The following is an 18,649-nucleotide window of genomic DNA, read 5'->3' as shown; positions in this document are numbered from 1 at the left end:
GAAGGCCCAGCTGGTGCTTTGACTTCTTCAAGGAGAAAATTTTTCTTGACTTACACTTCCATTCTTGTCAGGTCATCTGCATTATTCTGCACTGGCAGTGATATGAGGGGAATGGGATTCAGAGTCTGTGAGTGATGCTTTTGGAATATCCTGTATTAATGTCTGAACAGCTTCATGCTTGGGAGCAACCTAATTCCAGCTTGCTCCAGTAGTACAGGTTAAAAAGCATAAATTGTTCTCTTTGCTAGTGTAGTACATTTTGTTTGAGGTTTTCAAATGGCTCTGCGAAGCTTAGGAAGTTTCACAATTGTTCTTAATGCCTGAGAAAGCTGTGAGGAAAAAATGGAAACCAACATACTCAGAGGTATCTAGTAGTTTTGACTGCAGTATTTCAGGGGTTTTGGAGCGTTTATTTGTTTGTATGTTGAGGATGTTTTTTTTGTATACCAAATAGAGCTGAAGCTTGGTTACTCTTCTGTGCTGCAGGATCAGCAGGAGGCCTCGGCATGTGCCCAATTCCACATGCTCTGGTCCTGTGTGCACAGCCTGTGCTGCACACAGACTGGCTGTCCTGACATGCTGAGTCCTTAATCAAGGGGATTTAAGGGGATTTAAGAGCAGCTCAGGCTGCTACACAAACAGATGAACAAGTAGTTTGTAACCACTTCCAGTTGGTACCCTGGAATTCTCACATTTGTGGTTAAGGTTCTTCGAGGGAAAAGGTTGAGAGTGTATTAAGCTAACAGAGCAAGCTGGAAACACATATGATTACCCTAATGGTGACACATGAAGTAAGACAGAGCCATGAAAGATTTGTTCTAATTAAATTGCTGGAAAATCAACCATGAGACACAAGCTGATCTGAGGCCCATGGCATGGGGACTTCTGGGAACAGTTTGGCATGGGTCACTATGATGTCCTCTTAAATGGAAAAAGTTTCGAGGACTGCAGCAATATCTGTGCTGGGTTCAGCAGAGCTATTCAATCCTCCAGTCTACTTGTCTCCTGCCCTGGCTCCCCAGTCCTAATCCCCAACTGAAAAATTACGTATTGGCCACCTACTCTTGTGAATAGCAATTTCTTTTAGTGATGTAATTTCATTTTCATACCCCCATGATTGACTATTAAATCTCATTTATGGGTGATTAACATTATCTTCTATAATCCATATACTGGTAGTTTTCATTGATCCACCACCTTTGGGCGGTGTCATAATCATTTTACGGTCCTAGGTGCAATACCAGGCTTAAAAAAGAAAATTTAAAAAATATCTTGATCAATTTTATTCAACGTCATGTTCTCTTTGAAGGGCTAATTTGAACAGACTGAAATAAGAATTACACTTTGTTTAAGGAGTCAGTGAGAAATTGCTATTTGCAGCTCATGCTCTGCTGATATCTGAATCTCATTGTGCCCGTGGATATCAAGTGCTCTGATACTCACAGATCCTGCTGAGTAGCAGATTCTGACTACATGTACCCGAATCAGTGTTGAGATGTGGTTTCATATCAGTCTAGACTTAGTTTAGCTGGGTTTCTTATTATTTATTTATTTATCTGTTTCATTGGCTCATCCATAAATGGTCATCATATTCTGCTGTTACTGGTTAATATAAAATGTAAAAATATATTTGAATTTATTGATGGGAGAAATGCAATTACTGTAAATAATTGCACCAGCAGTATCTCCTGAATTTATTGATGGGAGAAATGCAATTACTGTAAGTGGTTTTACTTTCAATAAATGGTGCCAAACCCCCGGTATTAGGAAGAAGTTTACTGGAATTCAGACTAATGGCTGCAAAATGGTACTTCTTTAGGCAATTTTGTCATAGCTGGGATAAATTGGCTCCTTCATATGGTTGCAATGCCCAACAGCTGTGACTGTAAGTAGCTTACTGGAAATTGTTCTTCAGACTGTGCTGGTTCTACTAGAACTGTTAGCATTTGCTCGCCATCTAACTGAATTTATGAAGTTTGGGTAAAAAGAAAAGCATTCATTTTTGCTGTGTTATGGCCACACAGTCTGTTTGACTTGTCTAAGATTCTGTTGCCTAAGGCAGGGCACTGAATCAATTGTGTATTTTGTTGATACAGAGGATTCATAAGATTTGATGACTTTATGTTTACTTTGGTGTCTCTCTTTCTATGGGTTACTTGTAGATGTCTCTTATCTCAGGTGGCAGCTAGTAGCAATTAGCTTTCCCTTGGCTGAGATCACTGCCCTCAGAAATGGAGCAGTGCATTTCATTGAGCAGAGGAAATTGAGTTTTTTGACAGCCAGTTTTGGTTGCGATAACCACAGACCAAACAGAGATGCCCCAGTGCAATTACAAGGCAATTTTCTTCATGCTTTATAGCTTGCTGAGTTTTTCAAATGTAAAGAAAAGTGAGAAAAAAAGGTGTTTTAGTCATAAAAGCATTAAGTTATTGGGGTTGTTATTGTTGCTACTGCTGTGTACTGTTACTTAAGTAGATGAAGGTGCATATTTGTGACTTATGCTATGTACTTTCATCACAATCAATCTGTATCTCTTACAGCATTCACTCAGGAATTTCTGGATCACTGTGGGAGATTAAGTCACCTCTTTCTTGATAAATGTACTCTGAAGATGTGCCAGGCGATACTGCTGGTACAATGCCAAGAGTAAGTGCTTCTCCATGTAACAGATCCATGGGATCCTTACCAATGGATGTTGCAGGTACAAGGAGTTTAGAGGGGCTCAGTGAGAGATGGCAGAGGACCTTGGTGGAGATATTCATTGGTGTTGCTACATAAACAAAACACAAAATGCCCAAGAAATCTGTGGAAAAGTATTAGAATAGAAAGTACTATACTTGCTTATCCTGTTCTTGTTTTTCCTAGGTTTCCACTAGTGACCACTGTTGAAGACAGAAGTCTGGGCTAAGTGTGCTCTGAATCCAGGATACAGTCCCATTCTCCTTCTAGCTCCAGCCTGCCCTGTCCTGTCCTGTTCAATACATACCCAATCTTGCTCCATCCAGCCTATATTTCAGAATTCTTCAATTTCTCCAGCACAGAAATTTTATTGAGCTCTTCTTCTAAGTTGAATGTCAGTTGGGGTTCTCCATATCAAAATTACCTTGCACTTTTTTAACAGTGGGAACTTTATTTTAGTTTTTACTACTGTTCCAACCATTCTTATCAACATACCACTGTTTTATGCTTTATTCATCCATGTTGTGTCTAATCTTTAGTCATTTTTTGCCCTTTATTTTTGGAATTCTCTAAGAACTTGCTTGTTGAACACCAAAGATTATTTTCTTTCCCATAGTTATAACTTCTGGACTTTGCCTTGAATCTGTTGGTAACTCATATATTTTTAAAATTATTTTGAGAAAAAAAATGATGGTATATTACCTGTCATCAAAAATACATTTGATGAGTTTGGGCACTTTTGGACACATTTGATGAGTAAATCACTGATCTGCATTCACATTGCATGCACACTGCTAGAGCTGCAATGTATCGAAATTTATATTCTAGACAGACTTTGTACTGAGGGTAGGATTACATAGGTCACATGTTAAGATTGAGGCACATGAGCAAGTTACAAGAATAAAGTTGATGTCACAGAACCATTTAGGTTGGAAAAGGCCTCTGGGATTGAGTCTAATCTTTTACTGATCATGACCTTGTCAACTAGACCGTAGCCCTAAGTGCCATGTCCAGCTGCTCCTTGTGCACCTCCAAGGATGACGACTCCACTACATCATAGGGAAGTCAGTTGCAATAATTGACAATTCTTTCAGTGAGGAAATTCCTCCTGATGTCTAACCTGAACCTCCCCTGGTGCCGCTTGAAGCTGTGTCCTCTCATCCGGTTGATGGTTGCCTTGGAGAAGAGGCTGATCCCCACTTGGCTACAGCCTCCTTTCAGGGAGTTGTAGAGAGTGATAAAGTCACCTCTTTTTCTCCAGGCTAAACAACCCCAGCTCCCTCAGCTGCTCCTCATAGGACTTGTGTTCCAGACCCTTCACCAGCTCCATTGCTCTTCTCTGGACATGCTCCAGAACCTCAAAGTTTTTCTTGTAGAGAAGGGGCGAGAATTGGACACAGCACTTGAGGTGGGGCTTCACAGTGCCAAGTAAAGGGGGACAATCACTGCCCTGGTCCTGCTGGCCACACTATTTTTATAAAAAACAGGATGCCAATGGCCTTCTTGGCCACCTGGGTACATGCTGGCTCATGCTCAGCCACTGTTCCACTGTTGGCCAGCACCCCGAGGTCCTTTTGTGCTGGGCAGCTTTCCAGCCACTCTTCCCCCAGACTGTAGCATGGGGTGGTGTGGTTCATGTGCAGGACCCAGCACTCAGCCTTGTTGGACTTCTTACCATTGGTCTTGGCTGACATATCCAGACCCCTCTGCAGAGCTCTCCTGTGCTCCAGCAGTGCCACGCTCCCACTCAATTTGGTGTCAGACACAAATTTATTGAGGGAACATCTGGTCTCCTCCTCTAGGTCATCAATAAAGATATTAAACACGACTGGGCCCAGTGGTCAACGGTCTTAAAAATCAATAACTGGGTCAACCCACAGAAGTGACTGGGCCAGTTTGATACTATAGGAATATAAAATCTGACAGTTTTATTTATCAGGACAAATACTTTATAAAGAGTGGGACTGGTTTAAATCAGAAAAATTTTAGAAATTTTAGCAACAAATACGTGGGCAGAATGATGTCTCTTTTCTGGCCTAGCATGTGCAGCCCTAACATTGGTTAATATTTGGACCATGCACGTGATCTCACTGATGCCAATAGCCCTTGAAAATGAATGAGGTTGTACAGATCAGTTCTTAGACTCACAACACCTCCTAGTTTGCTGCTCACATCTCCTCTATACTTTAAACATCACCTTTGCCTGTGGCCTGCTGGGTCCATCAAAGTAGTGAGTTGAAGCAAATACTGCTGAAGCCAAAGGGTTGGAAGAGAGAGGACTGAGAAGAAAAGCATTTGAAGATGAGGGAGGAGGTTAGTCCTACCTCCTGAAGAGCTCATCCAAACTTGAGTCCCACTTCTATTAAAGGGTATAAGGTCTAAAGTTCCATTTGCAGCCCACAGAGCATGTTCTGAGGAATCAGTCTGTGGCTGTACAGTGTCTCTCCTGTCATCTTTAAACTGGGTCTTCATACTCATCCCATACACATATTCATATCTGCAACAGTTTTGCTACCTACACAGACCTTTATAAATAAAGACATTGCTGAGCCATGTGTTTGGGTGCAGAGACTCCTTAAAAATATCCTGGGTGAAGTGCAGGTTCCAGCAATTATTGGCAGGATGGAGATGAGGGGAGAGTACAGCTGGAATGTTGGGGAGGAAGGATTTATGGTAGCTTGGGTTGTTAACTATAGATGTGTAGGCACTGTTTTTATTTATTATATCTATATTTTATAAACAAATACACTTACACAAGGAAAAAAGGAAAGAAAAAAAGGCTATACATGAGATGGCACGAGAGAGAGAGAAAGAAAAAACCCCAAAGATAAATTACAGACATGGTTGGGCTTTATAAAACAGTTTGTATTTAGGTTGCTGTTGGAGGACAGAAATCATTGCCCAGAGCCAATAAATAGCAGGTAGCAAGGATCACATCTGTTTTGCATTATAATTAAAATTTCAAATAAGCAGCTAAAATGCATGTTTTCTGTAACAAACTGGCTGTGGTGTTTTGAGAGCTTTCTGATGAGATGAAAGCTGTAAGGATGTAAGTGAGGTCATCTGAGTTATACCATCAGCAGCCTGTCCTATCAGTCATTGGTATTATAGTTATTTGTGTGGAGGTAACACATTAAACCCATAATTTTAATTGCAGCCCAGTAGGTATTTCTGACTACCCAGCACAACCTTTGCCCCAGAGAGTTTATAGTGTGAATGCACAGTTGAAAAAAAAAAAAAAAAGAGAGAGAAAATGAGCACAAGGAGTTACAATTATCTGAGACAATGATAATTTTTCATGTCAGTCAGAGAGATAGGAATGGAATCCAAAAGTTTAAATTCCTAGTGCTATGCCTTAGGCATAAGAACACATCACATTGGCCTGCAGTGCATGCTCACGATACTGTTATTTTTGTGAAAGTGTTTCACAAGCAGTGATGACTTAAAAGACAATAGAGAAAACCCCAAATATGCTTTGTGGCTGCCACTGGGAAGCTTCAGAATTATATAACTATCCATTACATCCATTTACATGCATAATCTCTTTTTCTCTGTGCTGATTTTTGCTCTTGCCTAGAAAGATTTAGATGGAGGCAGAGAAATTTATGTGGCTTATGCAATAATGGAGATAGGCAATAGGGTTCATCCTCTACAGGAAAGGGCAGTATTGAACAGTATGTGTTGAAAATAAACATTTTAAAACCAACAGGCTAATTTCTGCAGGAGTAGTAAATAAGCTATGGATTTTTGTAAATGGCTTATGTTAATATCTAATATCTCTTAAAAAAAAAGAAAAAAATATCTAAATTACAATCTGTATTGCTGCAGGCCTGCCATTTACACAATTTATATATGTTAAAAGAGAAAAATGAAACAGACCAGTGAACAGCAGGCCATTTAGGCTAATTCTTTGATGGAACAATTAAGCTGGGATTTCATTAATCAAACATTAGAAAGTAAAAATGTAAATAATATCAGGCAACAAAGTTTTGTGGAAAGTAGGCCTTGTCAAATAAACCTTTAATCTTTTTTGGCAAGATTACAAGTCTGGTTAATAACAACAACTTCACTGATAACAAGAATTTGCTGGATTTCTCCTGGGAATTTTATTTAGTACAATACAGCACCTAGAAAAACAAAAAATAAAATGTATGAAATAGAAGGGCACACTTTAGGGGGATTAAAACTCTTTCAACAGCAGACATGAAAATGCAGTAGATTATACAGATTATCATCAAACCACATCTTTACTGGTAAGAAAACTTACAGATGTGACTCCCCTCCTTCTGGTTGGTTATTCTGGGATATCTTCCTGGTAAAATTCATCACTGATATAGGACCTGCATAATGGCAACCTTCTGAGGATGCTCTTAAATTCCATAACTCTCCTGAATGACACAGAGGGTGAGATTCAATTATTAAAAAATAAATATAAAGAGATACCATTTTAAGTGTCCTAAGGAACTGAATTCTTCTGCCTGGTGGATATGACACAGGACACAAGAGGAACCCAAACCTTTCAGAAGAGCAGCTGTGGCCATTTGGGATATTTCCTCACAATCTAAACAGGACTGCACCTCCCTGTTTAGGCAAGCAGATCCAACCACAACTAACATCTGTCAGCTGGAGGCTTCTGTCCTCAACCACTCCTACAGCTCCTACCTACAGCTTCTGATACAGCACATGAACCGAACAGGAGGAGGTCACTGCATCCAGGAATGACTGAGCAGGACTCTTGAAATTTTCCATGTGCACTGTGTTAAATTTACTACTTGTTACAAACAGATTACCAAGTGTTTGCCAGCCCCTTTGAAATCGTTCTTAGCTACACAACTTACATTTAAAGAGCAGCTTAAAAAAAAGAAAGAAAAAAGCAGAACTGGAAAAACTCTTCTCATGTGAACACCAAGAATTTATCTATTCAGTTTATCAAAGAGAAGATTGAAGGATTACCTTATTATTTTACTGAAGTCCTTAGACATGGAAAGCTATGATAATGAGAAGATTTGCAGTCTTGCAGACAGAGCTATAATGAAATCCAATTTGTTGGAAGTCAGACAAATTCAAGCTTGAAATAAAACACATTTTTGAACACTGAGGTTAATTAAACATCGGAAGAATTAAGAGGAGATTATGGATTGATGTCCATGAGAAGTAATAAGTAGACGAGCTATGAAAAGTGTAGTAGAACCTAATGATGGGCATACTAAAAACAAAAAGATAGAGAAAAGGAATTTTTGTGTTGGACCACAATCCTTGTTTATCTTATTATCAGTGGAATTATTCTTGCTCCTTGGGCAGTAAGAAGATGAGATGTGCAAGATACACACCTGCCTCTAGATTTGGATTTCAGATTAGGATTTGTATTTCAAGTTCTTTCCAGTGGTATGGGCATTCAGCTGTGATGGTACAGTTCACTGTGTTGTATCACAGGGATGACTTATGACTGAAATTTAGATTTAAATATAGATTTCATGTAACTTTTGCAGAAAATATGAAGAACATTTGATTTTGCATGTTAAATACCTTCCTTCTCACCACATGTATTTGATTGAAAACAGGCGTTTATGACTATATGTATACAGTTTTAAATGTGTTGAAGGAAATTGATAGCAAAGGGCTGGAAAACCTGCTGGTTAGACAATGGACAGTACAACAGAGATTGATTAAGTGTAGTTGTGGGAATTATATTGTTTAGATTTGATCTAAGAGCAGATTGATTCAATTTACGGGAAATGATTCTTCATTACCTTCACACAAGTGTGTTTCTGGAGCAGCATCAATATTTTAGCTGCTTTTAGGTTTAAATACTGCATCCAGGAGTGCTCACTGCAGTGCTTTAGATCCTTTGTCAGAATTTGTTAACTTTGTACTGGTCTGGTGATCATCATGCTCTAAAAGAGAGCTTCACCAAAAGAGGCTTCTTTTCTACATCATTTTTGTGTTTGATGTTAGCCAGATGCCCATCACCAGTACTACTCTTTCCAGCAGTGATTGCCCTTGAATCATAACTAGCTGTCCTCAAGCAGAGATCTGCATGCTGCTTTGCTCTGTGTCCTAAGTTTTACCTCCCATCCTTTTTGCCACCAACAGCTCTCTACTGGCCATATGGCACCTCACTTAGCAAATCAATATTAGGCAATACTAGGAAAGTTTTTAACATCAGGTTTCCCAATGGAAACAGAGAGGAGAAATCAGCCTGAAGCTGATTCTCACACTGCACAGTACTGGGGCTGGTATTACCTAATGCATGAAATTTTAACCCTTTGACCTCAGTCAAACTGGCCTGCTAATCAAGATTTCTATGGCAGTGAAATAAGAGAGGAAATACTATCAGAACTTTTATCATGGGAAGGCATTTTGGATTCTTATGATGAATGCCTCCTTACACAAAGAAATGGAGGAACATAGTAGGTGTGTATATGGATGGATGGATGGATGGATGGATGGATGGATGGATGGATGGCTAAAAGAATGATATGAATCAATGAATGAATAGATAGATGGATATATACTGCTTACATACTGAGAGAAAGTGATGGCTACAAAACCATGTCAGAAAAAGCTGGGAAGTTTCTCATGCAGTGATCTGAGGTTCTGGCCTTTGTGTCATCTTAAAAAACCCTGAAATACATAAAGGACATATCTCAATTAAAGGCCACAGCAGCTTTAAAGGAAATGTGCTGGTTTCAGTAAAAGCATCTGAAATATCTCCAAATGTGGAGGAGGGTTTAGACATGATTCCTTCAAGCTGTGGGTAGCAATTGCCAGCAAACTTTGCATCTGCATAGAAGAGAGAAAAAAGTGTACTTTAAGTGTAAGTGTACTTACATTTAAAAATGCTTTGTACTTCTTATGTTTGATGCCTAAAGAGAGTGCTGACCAGTATGGAGCATCACAGAGAAAAGTCTTACCAGCAAAATCAGTGCTAAGTGGTTGTGCTTTATTATTTGCATTTCCTTCATTCTGTTATTTTCTTTCCCTTGCAAGACTAAATTGATTACCAACTTTGTATCAATGAGTTCCAATTTTTTACAAAACCAAAGTAGTAGTTCATGCCATGATTTTAAATAAATTTTTGCTGCAAGTGTGTAGTCATTACTCTTCTCTAATAAGACTTTCAATTTTTACTTTAATGACATATGCCATGTTATTTCAGAGGTGAAGAAAAATCAGTCCTAATTTTAGCCAGGCATGCTGGGCCCACAGATGAAAAATAGGAGCTTTGGCCAGACTTGTGAATTCCACTGAAAACTTGCTAACTTGTATATTCTCTGTAGCATTCAATTTTTAGTGTAAAATATCTGCCTTCTGTCCTGAGTTTTATATTTGAAAACTTTTCAATTGGTTTGTCTTTGATAAACGTCATTATTTCTACCACAGTATCCAGAAACCTAATTTATTGTGCATATAAGAATGCAATTTCTTGTGTTTTCAGGTAATTCAGTCAAGTAAAAGTTTCATAGAATCACAGAACCACAGAGTGGTTGAGGATGGAAAGGACCTCTGGAGGTCATCTTGCTCAACATCCCTGCTCAAGCAGAGCCACCTCATGCAGGTTGCCCTGCAGTGTGTCCAGATGGCTTTTGAATATCTCTAAGGAGTGCATCTCCACCAACTCCATGGGCAACTTGTACCAGTGCTTTATCACCCTCACCTTGAGAGTGTGTTTCTGATGCTCAGAAGGGGCATCCTGAGTTTCGATTTGTGCCCATTGCCCCCCTGATCCTTCTGTTCTCCATGCAGAGCAGTGCCTTCTCTCTCAGCCTCTCCTCACAGGAGAAGTGCTCCAGTCCCTTATCACCTTTGTGATCCTCTGCTGGACAGCAGATTGGGCCCTCCATGCCAGACTGGGGGCTTTCTACTGCAGAGTCTTTCAGCATTACCTCTCTAGGACTCGTATCCTTGAGTTCCCATGATGTTCTCATGCCATGTTACATCTCAAACATGCTTGACATCATGGCATAAAAACCCCAAACATTTGGTGTGCTATGGTGTTTCAGGCACCTTGGATTGATAAATCACAAATATGATTATTCCAAGGTACCTGCAAAGTGCCTGTAAATACATGGGTGGTAAAAGCAAGCCCAAGTTTCTCCAGAAGCTGGCAGTGTGGATACAAGCCACCCCATGGTACCATGCCTGGCTGATCAAGATAGTTCCCTGAGACAGATGAAGGAATAGCCTGAATGGAAAAAGCAATCCTCAGGGATGTTAAATCAGAGCACAACCTTTTAGCAGATGGCACATTTTTTATAGCTGAGCTCTGGGTCTTAAAGGGGTAGGAAAACTCAATTATGCCTCGTGCTGAGAACTGCTAAAGCTCCAACATCAGAGAGCCCCTCCATGGCAGCACACATGAAGGTCAGATTTCCATATTCTGTCAGCTCCAGAACAAGGTCACAGTTATCACAGTTACATACCTGTGTCTGAATTTTCTGTGGCACAGCAGCAATATTTGGAAATCCTTCATAAGCCAAGCTGAAATAGACTTGCAGAAGTTGAAGTGTATATTAAAATGTAAATAGGAAGAGAGAACAGTTTGTATAAGATTAGGGTGAGAAATATAAATATATGATGATTATAAAACCTGATGTAATGCAACATGGCAGGGTGGGGCCCTAGGGCTGAAATAAACTAGATTCCACTCTTTAAACTACATTATGCAAGAGTGAAGATATAGAAATTGGGAAAAGTAATGCAGTAATAAAAATGTTTTGGAAAATGAGACAGGGTGAACTAACACACTTTTTAACCCCATATGAATTTCCTGCTGAAATCTTTGAATATGAGTTTTATCTTGTCCTTGTTTCTTTCAAGAGAATGTAAATTTTGAAAGGATTTGTTGTTTGTTTTTTTCTTTCAACTGAGTTGAATATGTATATAACCCCAACAAAGAAGAAATTATCATCAGCTGAAACACAGATGGAGAATTTTTACTACAATGTGATCAGAGTGCTTGTGCTCTCCACAAGTCCTTTTGCAACCAGCCCATGGGAGAGTGTGCACTCCCATGCACAGATATGGAGGCATCTTCCTGCTTAGATGTTTCAGGGACAGATTGCAGCAGCAAGGAGAGGAACGCAGGGAGGTGGCCTCACATGGGACCAGGACATGTGCATTACTATTGAGAGGGCTCATCTCCACCAACAAGGGTCCAGTGCCTACACCTCACCTCTCCTTCTGCTTCACTTCATGAACTTACTCTTCTGTGATCATAGATGTCTTGTATTTATGATGGATCTGCAAAGAGCCATGGCTGTGTTTATTGTACAGCCAAAATTTGCTGCACTGGAAGGGACTTAAAAGCTGCTCTGGCCTACAGCCCAGTAATGAGCTGCATCAATCAGTTTCAATAACACTCTGGAATCAAATGCATGGATCTCAGCATGCAGGGCTAGCATTAGTGTGTTTGTATGCCCATGAAAGAGGTACAGGCCTTTCCATTTTATTGACTGGGAAACTAAGTCAAAAGACATCAGCAGCCTGGCTCTGTTGCCATGGAAGTTGATAGCAAAAATCCCTTTTACAGTCACAGAAAATGAAAGGTTGAGTGAGAATTGATACATCTCAACAGAAATGCCAAATCTGTTGGCTCCTAAGCTTTTACAATTAAACCCATCTTTTGTTTTGCTCCGTGTTAGGCACCAGGGGTCTGTCATGATCAGTACTTTCTCTCTGCTGAACATCTGTGATGCTTCAGAAGAAAGTGACTCTTCTATCTGTAATGAACTGGAATAGATTTCCAGCCATGTACTGGAGGAAATGAGATGGAAGTGGTCTTCTTTAGTCAATAGTATTTATCCTGGAGGGAGAATTTGCATTCCCTTTGTATTTGCAGGTATTATTTGATATGCAATATATGTGGGAAAAGTATTAAACCTCCAAAATCATGTATGGTGTATGTGTCTTCAGTAACTAATATTTAGCACAGGACGTCAGACAGCACAATGTGGAAAAACGTGCCTTCCTTGGATTAGAATACTGTTCTTTAATGTAATAAAATTACACATTCTTCATAGATTATGGGTAAAATCAAGGGAGTGAGAAGTTATCACTTGGCAGTATCTCTTCATCAACAAGTTACCTTCTGAGCATAAAAGGATGCTGCTGAGTCAGAACAGATAAAATCCTTTGCTCTTTTTCCGCTTTATTCTGAGTATGGCATTGGTATGGTGCATCCAGCTGTTTGAGCAGAGAGGATTAGCCTCCTCCTGGGGCCAGTTATCCTGCCCAGCTGTCTGCTGCCATTGCAGAGCTGCTAAGGAGCCCAGCCAGGAGCACACATGGCAGAGTCCTGCTGTAATGAGTCCATGTTTCAGATGAGGGCTCCTGGCTTTTCCAAAGATGTGGATTCCAGGATCTCAGAGAACTGGCTGTTCTGCTCTCGTGGGGATTTCTGGTTGATGAGGCTCACATTTGGTAACTCTGCTCAGGCAGCCCATATGAGTGAGCCACAGATCAAATGTGGTGAGGTCAGCTTGTATTTCACTGGGCTCTGTGAATCGACCTCATTGTGGGTCAAGAGATGGACATGTGAACTATGCTAATTGGGATGCTACCAAAATCCTGGGCATTGCTGGGGTCCTGGATAATCAGTCTCTGCACCTAACCTTGGGATCTTGAAGATTGGTGCTCTAAAGCTCTCCAAACACTTGATGGTCTGACCCCCAGCTTGAGCATGATGATTACCCACACCACACCTCCTATATCAGTCGAAAAACAGACAAACAGTAAAGAAAGAGCAATTCTAATAATTGCTGGAATCTCTGCATTTCTGATTCAAATTCTTCTATTTGTGCAAGGAGCTAAAATACTGTAATATAGAAAATCTGAAAGAATGATTACTAGATTCACCGCAGGTAAAAGAAAAAAAAAAATTGAGCTGTTTGGAGAGCCATCCCCAACCAAAAACTACATGGACAGGAAGCATGCAGGTTAGTTGCCTGGAGAGAATCTCATAAGTGCATAAAGAGTGATAGAAAAAACAGTGAGAGGCTGTGAACAAAGTTTTCCCTCTTGCTGAGGACCATGAGTCATAAGTTTGCACAAAAATCAAAGTAGTTTTCTTTCTGTTAGCTGCAGATGGACATTCTTTAAATCAAACATCCATTCTTTCTTTCTTTTTTTTTCTTTTTTTGAGTGCTGAGAGGGGGTGGAGAGTGGAGAGAAGGGCAAAGTAAATGATGCACTGAAAAATGTCTATTTAACTGTGGGAAGAAGTCCTTGAAAATTAGAAGGCAAATTTGAAAGTGGTTGATTTTAGGGAAATGATCTTTTAACCTCAGAAATATTTTCCGGCTAAATTTCATATTGTATCAGGATATGGTGAAGCGTGACTACAATATGAGTTTTCAAATAACACCTTGAATTACAGCCACAGCTGCAAAAGTGCACACTAGCATATTTTGAAAATGGCATTAGAGTTTAAGCCTATTTGTTACCATTAAAGAGCAAGCTGAAACATAACAGAAGACTGTTCCCAAATCTGTTTGCAGTGAACTGCTTCTACAGTTTCCACAGACTTGTCTGTTAGGAAGAAGATTTGGGTCAGATTTAGTTATTCTCATCTTCGTAATTAGGACAATGATTGGAAAAATCACTTTGAGATATTATGGGTGATATACATGCTTACATTTGAAGCCCAAGGACTGTTTTTCTATGTGCACAAGCCTTGCTGACCCAGATTTCCATCTTTTCAGTGCTTTCCCAATGCATGATAATAGCAACAGGATATTCATGTTTGTTTCTGGCATGTTTGAAAATTGGGGGACTCTGTTTCATAGTGATCTAAACAAAAAGGAGCTGTCAACTGGGTATTTGCAGTAATTTCTTTTTATACTGTGAGTAGAATGTGAAATGCCCCACCAAGAATATTGAGATTGTATGTATCAGTGCCCATAAAATACGATGATTTTTTCCCACTGAAGAAGTTTCAGTACAAAAAAATAAAATTAATCTTTCATGTAGAAACTGCACAAGAGGATTTTCAAGGCATCCTGTCACATTTTCTTTGCAATCATAAATTAAGAGTATGGAAACCATGAAACATTAAATCAATCTCCTGACCAAAGGTAATTGATATGTAGTGTGGGGTTGACTATTATTTGTTCAGAGCTCAAAGCTGTTTACATCTAGTGATGAGAGCAAGGTGATGTAAAAGAAAAGGCAAAGCAGACAAAAAAAGATGAAGGCCAGTCTTCTGAAACTGACAGGAATATTTCATGTCCAGTACTTGAATTATACATTATGAATACTTCATCTGATGCATTTAGCCCACACTCCCATCTTTAATTTGTGAATCAGTTGCAAAAGTCTTAGATTTAACATTATTCATCGATAACCTAACACAGTATGAAAGTTTTGCTACAAGCTCCTAAACTTCTGGATGTTTTCACACCTAGTAACTCCACTACCAGCATACCCATCCAGAATGAAAAAGAGGATGTTTTCTTATTGTGCTAAACATCCAAGTGATTACATTCACTAAGGTTTATCTCACACACAATCACTGTCCTGTGGAACATGACCGAGAAAGACCTTTCACATAAAACACTTCTCTGTGTTTTTTTCAGACTGCCTGTGAACTGTGCTAGACAACTGCCTGACTTTCTGTGGCCTATTTCCCCTACTGTTTCATTACCTATAAAAATTGTGACAACATAAAAATACTCCCAGCTGTTACAAAAGTGTTCCCCATAGCTTGAAAATGGAATTTGTGGCATGAAAACTGGGTATGTTGCTCTACCAAGCTCTGGTGCAGAAGAAGTAATGAATCATGCGGTGACACAGATGGGGCTGGACAAATTCAGAACGTGAATGGATGGTGCTTTGTAACTTAGAATCGTTTAATGCCAGCATCACATGAATAGACACACAGATCAGAATAGAATTATCACATCCCACATTTGTGAGGTCTGACTCCACACTTTCATAAACATAGCATAAAATAAGGCTTATTGAAATTTTTACACGGAGTTCCCAAATTCTTTCCTGGAATATGACTGTCATGTTACAGTTTCACTTTTCTCTTAAAGCTCTTTGCTGTATATTGGATGAGTACCAGGTAGATAATGCTTCTCTGACAATGTCACATTTCAGGAGAAAAAAAATCAAACTAAATGACTTAAGTGTTCAACCTGACCATATTTTTCTGTGCAGTTTCTGAGTCAATCAAATATCATGGCAGAAACCATCTTATAGCAGTTGTACTTTTTCTGGCTTATAATAGCAACCAGAAGCTCTCCCAGCTGCTCATGGGGAATAGGACATTTCCATAGCACATTGTCATTGTCCTTGCTGACAGTGCTGCCTTAGTCTATCTGGACCCAAGGAGACAAGGTTCTGGATGTACCCTTTAAGTCCCAAAGAAGGCAGCACAATATAAATGTATGCCTGCAGTTTTATGTGGATTTATGTGCTCTGCTGAGCTTAATTTTGCAGTAAAATGGAGTCCCTATCCCTCTTGTGCTTTTGTTGTACTCAGTAGGATTCCAGATAAGGGTGTATTGAATATGTTTTAAAATCACCATGATATTATTGAGAGAAGATGATAAGACAGAGTAATAATCATAATAAAAATCTAGTTTTTCCTTAAGCTAGCTCCATTAAAATTCAGTGGAGCTGTACAGATCTTATTTGGGACTATTATTTTCTATTAAGTTTTGATGTAGATCTATGATTTCATACAAATACTTAAAAATTGAAGAAAAGACAATTACTACATGCCAATTCTGTGCTCTAGAAACTCTTGGGTCAATTACTCTGATTTGAGTTTACAACTAAGCACAGTAAAAGCAAAAGAACTACATTACAATTAATGTCATACAAAATTGTATGCACATACAAAAGACCTTGCAGTTCATTTACTTTGTAGAGGTAAAAAACAGCCATCAGATTTACTACAAACCCAAAATGTGGGTCTACTGTGGTGGACCAAACTGATAGTGCAGGACTTGAGAGGACATGTGGTCTCTTCTACCAGGTAAAAGTGGAATGATGAGAAAAAACAGCCTCAAGTTGCACAGGGGGAGGTTTAGATGGATGTTAGAAAATTTTTCTTTGGAAGGGTGATCAGGCATTGGAACAGGCTGCATAGGGAAGTGATGGAGTCACCATCCTTGGAAGCATTCAAAACACGTGGATGTGGCACTAGGTGATATGGTTTAGTGATGAACACAGTGGTGTTGGGTAAACATTTTGACTCAGTGATCTTAGAGGTCTTTGGCAACCTTAATGATTCTGTGTGTGTTGAATGATATTTAAGGGTAGATGCCAGAAGAAATTGCCTTTGTACACATACACTTTTGTATATTATGCATGTGTTTGTTTACAATTTATGCATATACATTTACCTATATATAAACATGCAAATATTTATAGGTGTATATTTTGTATTCTTTTTCTTCAAGGATTTTACACCCCTCTGAATTATTCCAATGAGTTCACAAACTATGAAAGGGGAAGCAGGACAAAAAGAAAAAGATTTATTTCATTGCCCTCTGATTTCTGTGCAGTTTCTTTTGCTTGTGAATACAGTCATCAGAAAAAAAGTCTGCCTGAATTCTTGATACCCATTGCTGCTGACTGCAGCAAAAGCAGCTCTTCCGTGACTGCCAGCCAGACAAAGCACAGGATGAGCTCCCTGCTCATACCTATGCGTGATCTGGAGAGATAGTAAAAGGTTTTCATATCAAATGTCTCCAGTTAATTAAAACAAGGGCGGAGAGGAAAAGGTCTAACTAGTAGAGTAGCAGCACTCCCTGTGCTTCCAGCAAGCCCAGCTGCTTGTAGAGTCATGCATAAAGTCTAAACCAATTTTTCATTAACAAAATTTTCCATTCCGGCTCCACTGATGCAGAGGTTTCCGCTTTCAGGCCCCTTGCTGTGTTGCAGAGCTCGTTATCAGTTATTATTCATCTGTCCTCAATTCAGTGATCAGATCTGTCTGCTGCTGCTTTAGGAGTCAGAAAATCTAGCCAAACTTACTGAGAGAAAAATGTAAAGCAGGAAAACATATCCATTGCATGAAGTGCTTTTCCTGTGGGCTGCCAATCTCACCCTGGCATCATGTAGATAAGAAATAATTTTTAATCAACAAAGACAGGGCCACTGCAGATGAAGCCTGAGACAAAGAGAACAAAAAGTCATGCTGTCCTCCTCTTCAGCAGAGCTGATCCTGAATGCTTCTCAGAGATACGGGTGACTGCAAAGTACCATCTCATCAGAATTCCCACTAACATCCTTCATTGCTTTTCCTCACAGAGTGTGAGCAGCTAGGACGGTGCAAATAGGAATATTAAGCTCTCTTGTTCCAGAGGGGAGCTGTCCCAACAACTGCAACTTTCCTGGTGTGGAAAAGGTAGTGGCTGCTGATAACACTGAGAAAGAATGAAAAACCAGACATGGGTCAGTCTTGCATCTATATATGTACATCTTCCAGCTGAGTGTGGTTCGTAGTGAATAGGAAAGCTCATTCCTCATGCAGGTAATTTCTATGCAGCTTTGCAAGGCTTGAACAAGCCTGAGTCTCCATGTCTGTTGCTTCTGCTACAAGGATTACCCTTTGTAGAAATCGAAAGTCCAAGGCTGAGGTGCAAATGGTGACAGAGTTGTGACATCCAGCCACTTTTGGGAAGATAATCCCAAGAGTTCTGCCTGGCCTTGAGAACAGGGCTGTCTCTGTTCCCCTTTGTCTCCCTGGCCAGCTGTGCAAAACATGCCATGTGAAACAGCATGGCTTCCAAAAGAGACAGCTAGAACCCTGGGTGACAATTCAAAATAGGAACCATCTGCAGGTGATAAGGTCTTCTTGATAGTGTGGCTGATCTGGCAGTGCCTATGCAATGTGGAAATGTGTCCTGCATGAACTACCTCTATCTGTATGCTTTGTGGCCCAGAAGTGCAGAGATCTGGCATTAATAACAGTAGAATATGAGTTTCAATTTACGTCTGGCTAAAAAAGAGAGAG

General features: G+C 39.7%; 1 pseudogene; it reads right to left on the bottom strand.

The window, feature by feature from the left end:
* Positions 1 to 3,663: 3,663 nt before the first annotated feature.
* On the bottom strand, positions 3,664 to 5,151 carry LOC139584798 (uncharacterized; annotated as a pseudogene).
* Positions 5,152 to 18,649: the final 13,498 nt, after the last annotated feature.

The sequence above is a fragment of the Agelaius tricolor genome, unplaced genomic scaffold, assembly GCF_023055355.1.
Source record: "Agelaius tricolor isolate 1412-34295 unplaced genomic scaffold, bAgeTri1.0.p SCAF_1, whole genome shotgun sequence".
Classification (NCBI taxonomy): Eukaryota; Metazoa; Chordata; class Aves; order Passeriformes; family Icteridae; genus Agelaius; species Agelaius tricolor.
This window is presented reverse-complemented; position numbering and strand designations above follow the sequence as displayed.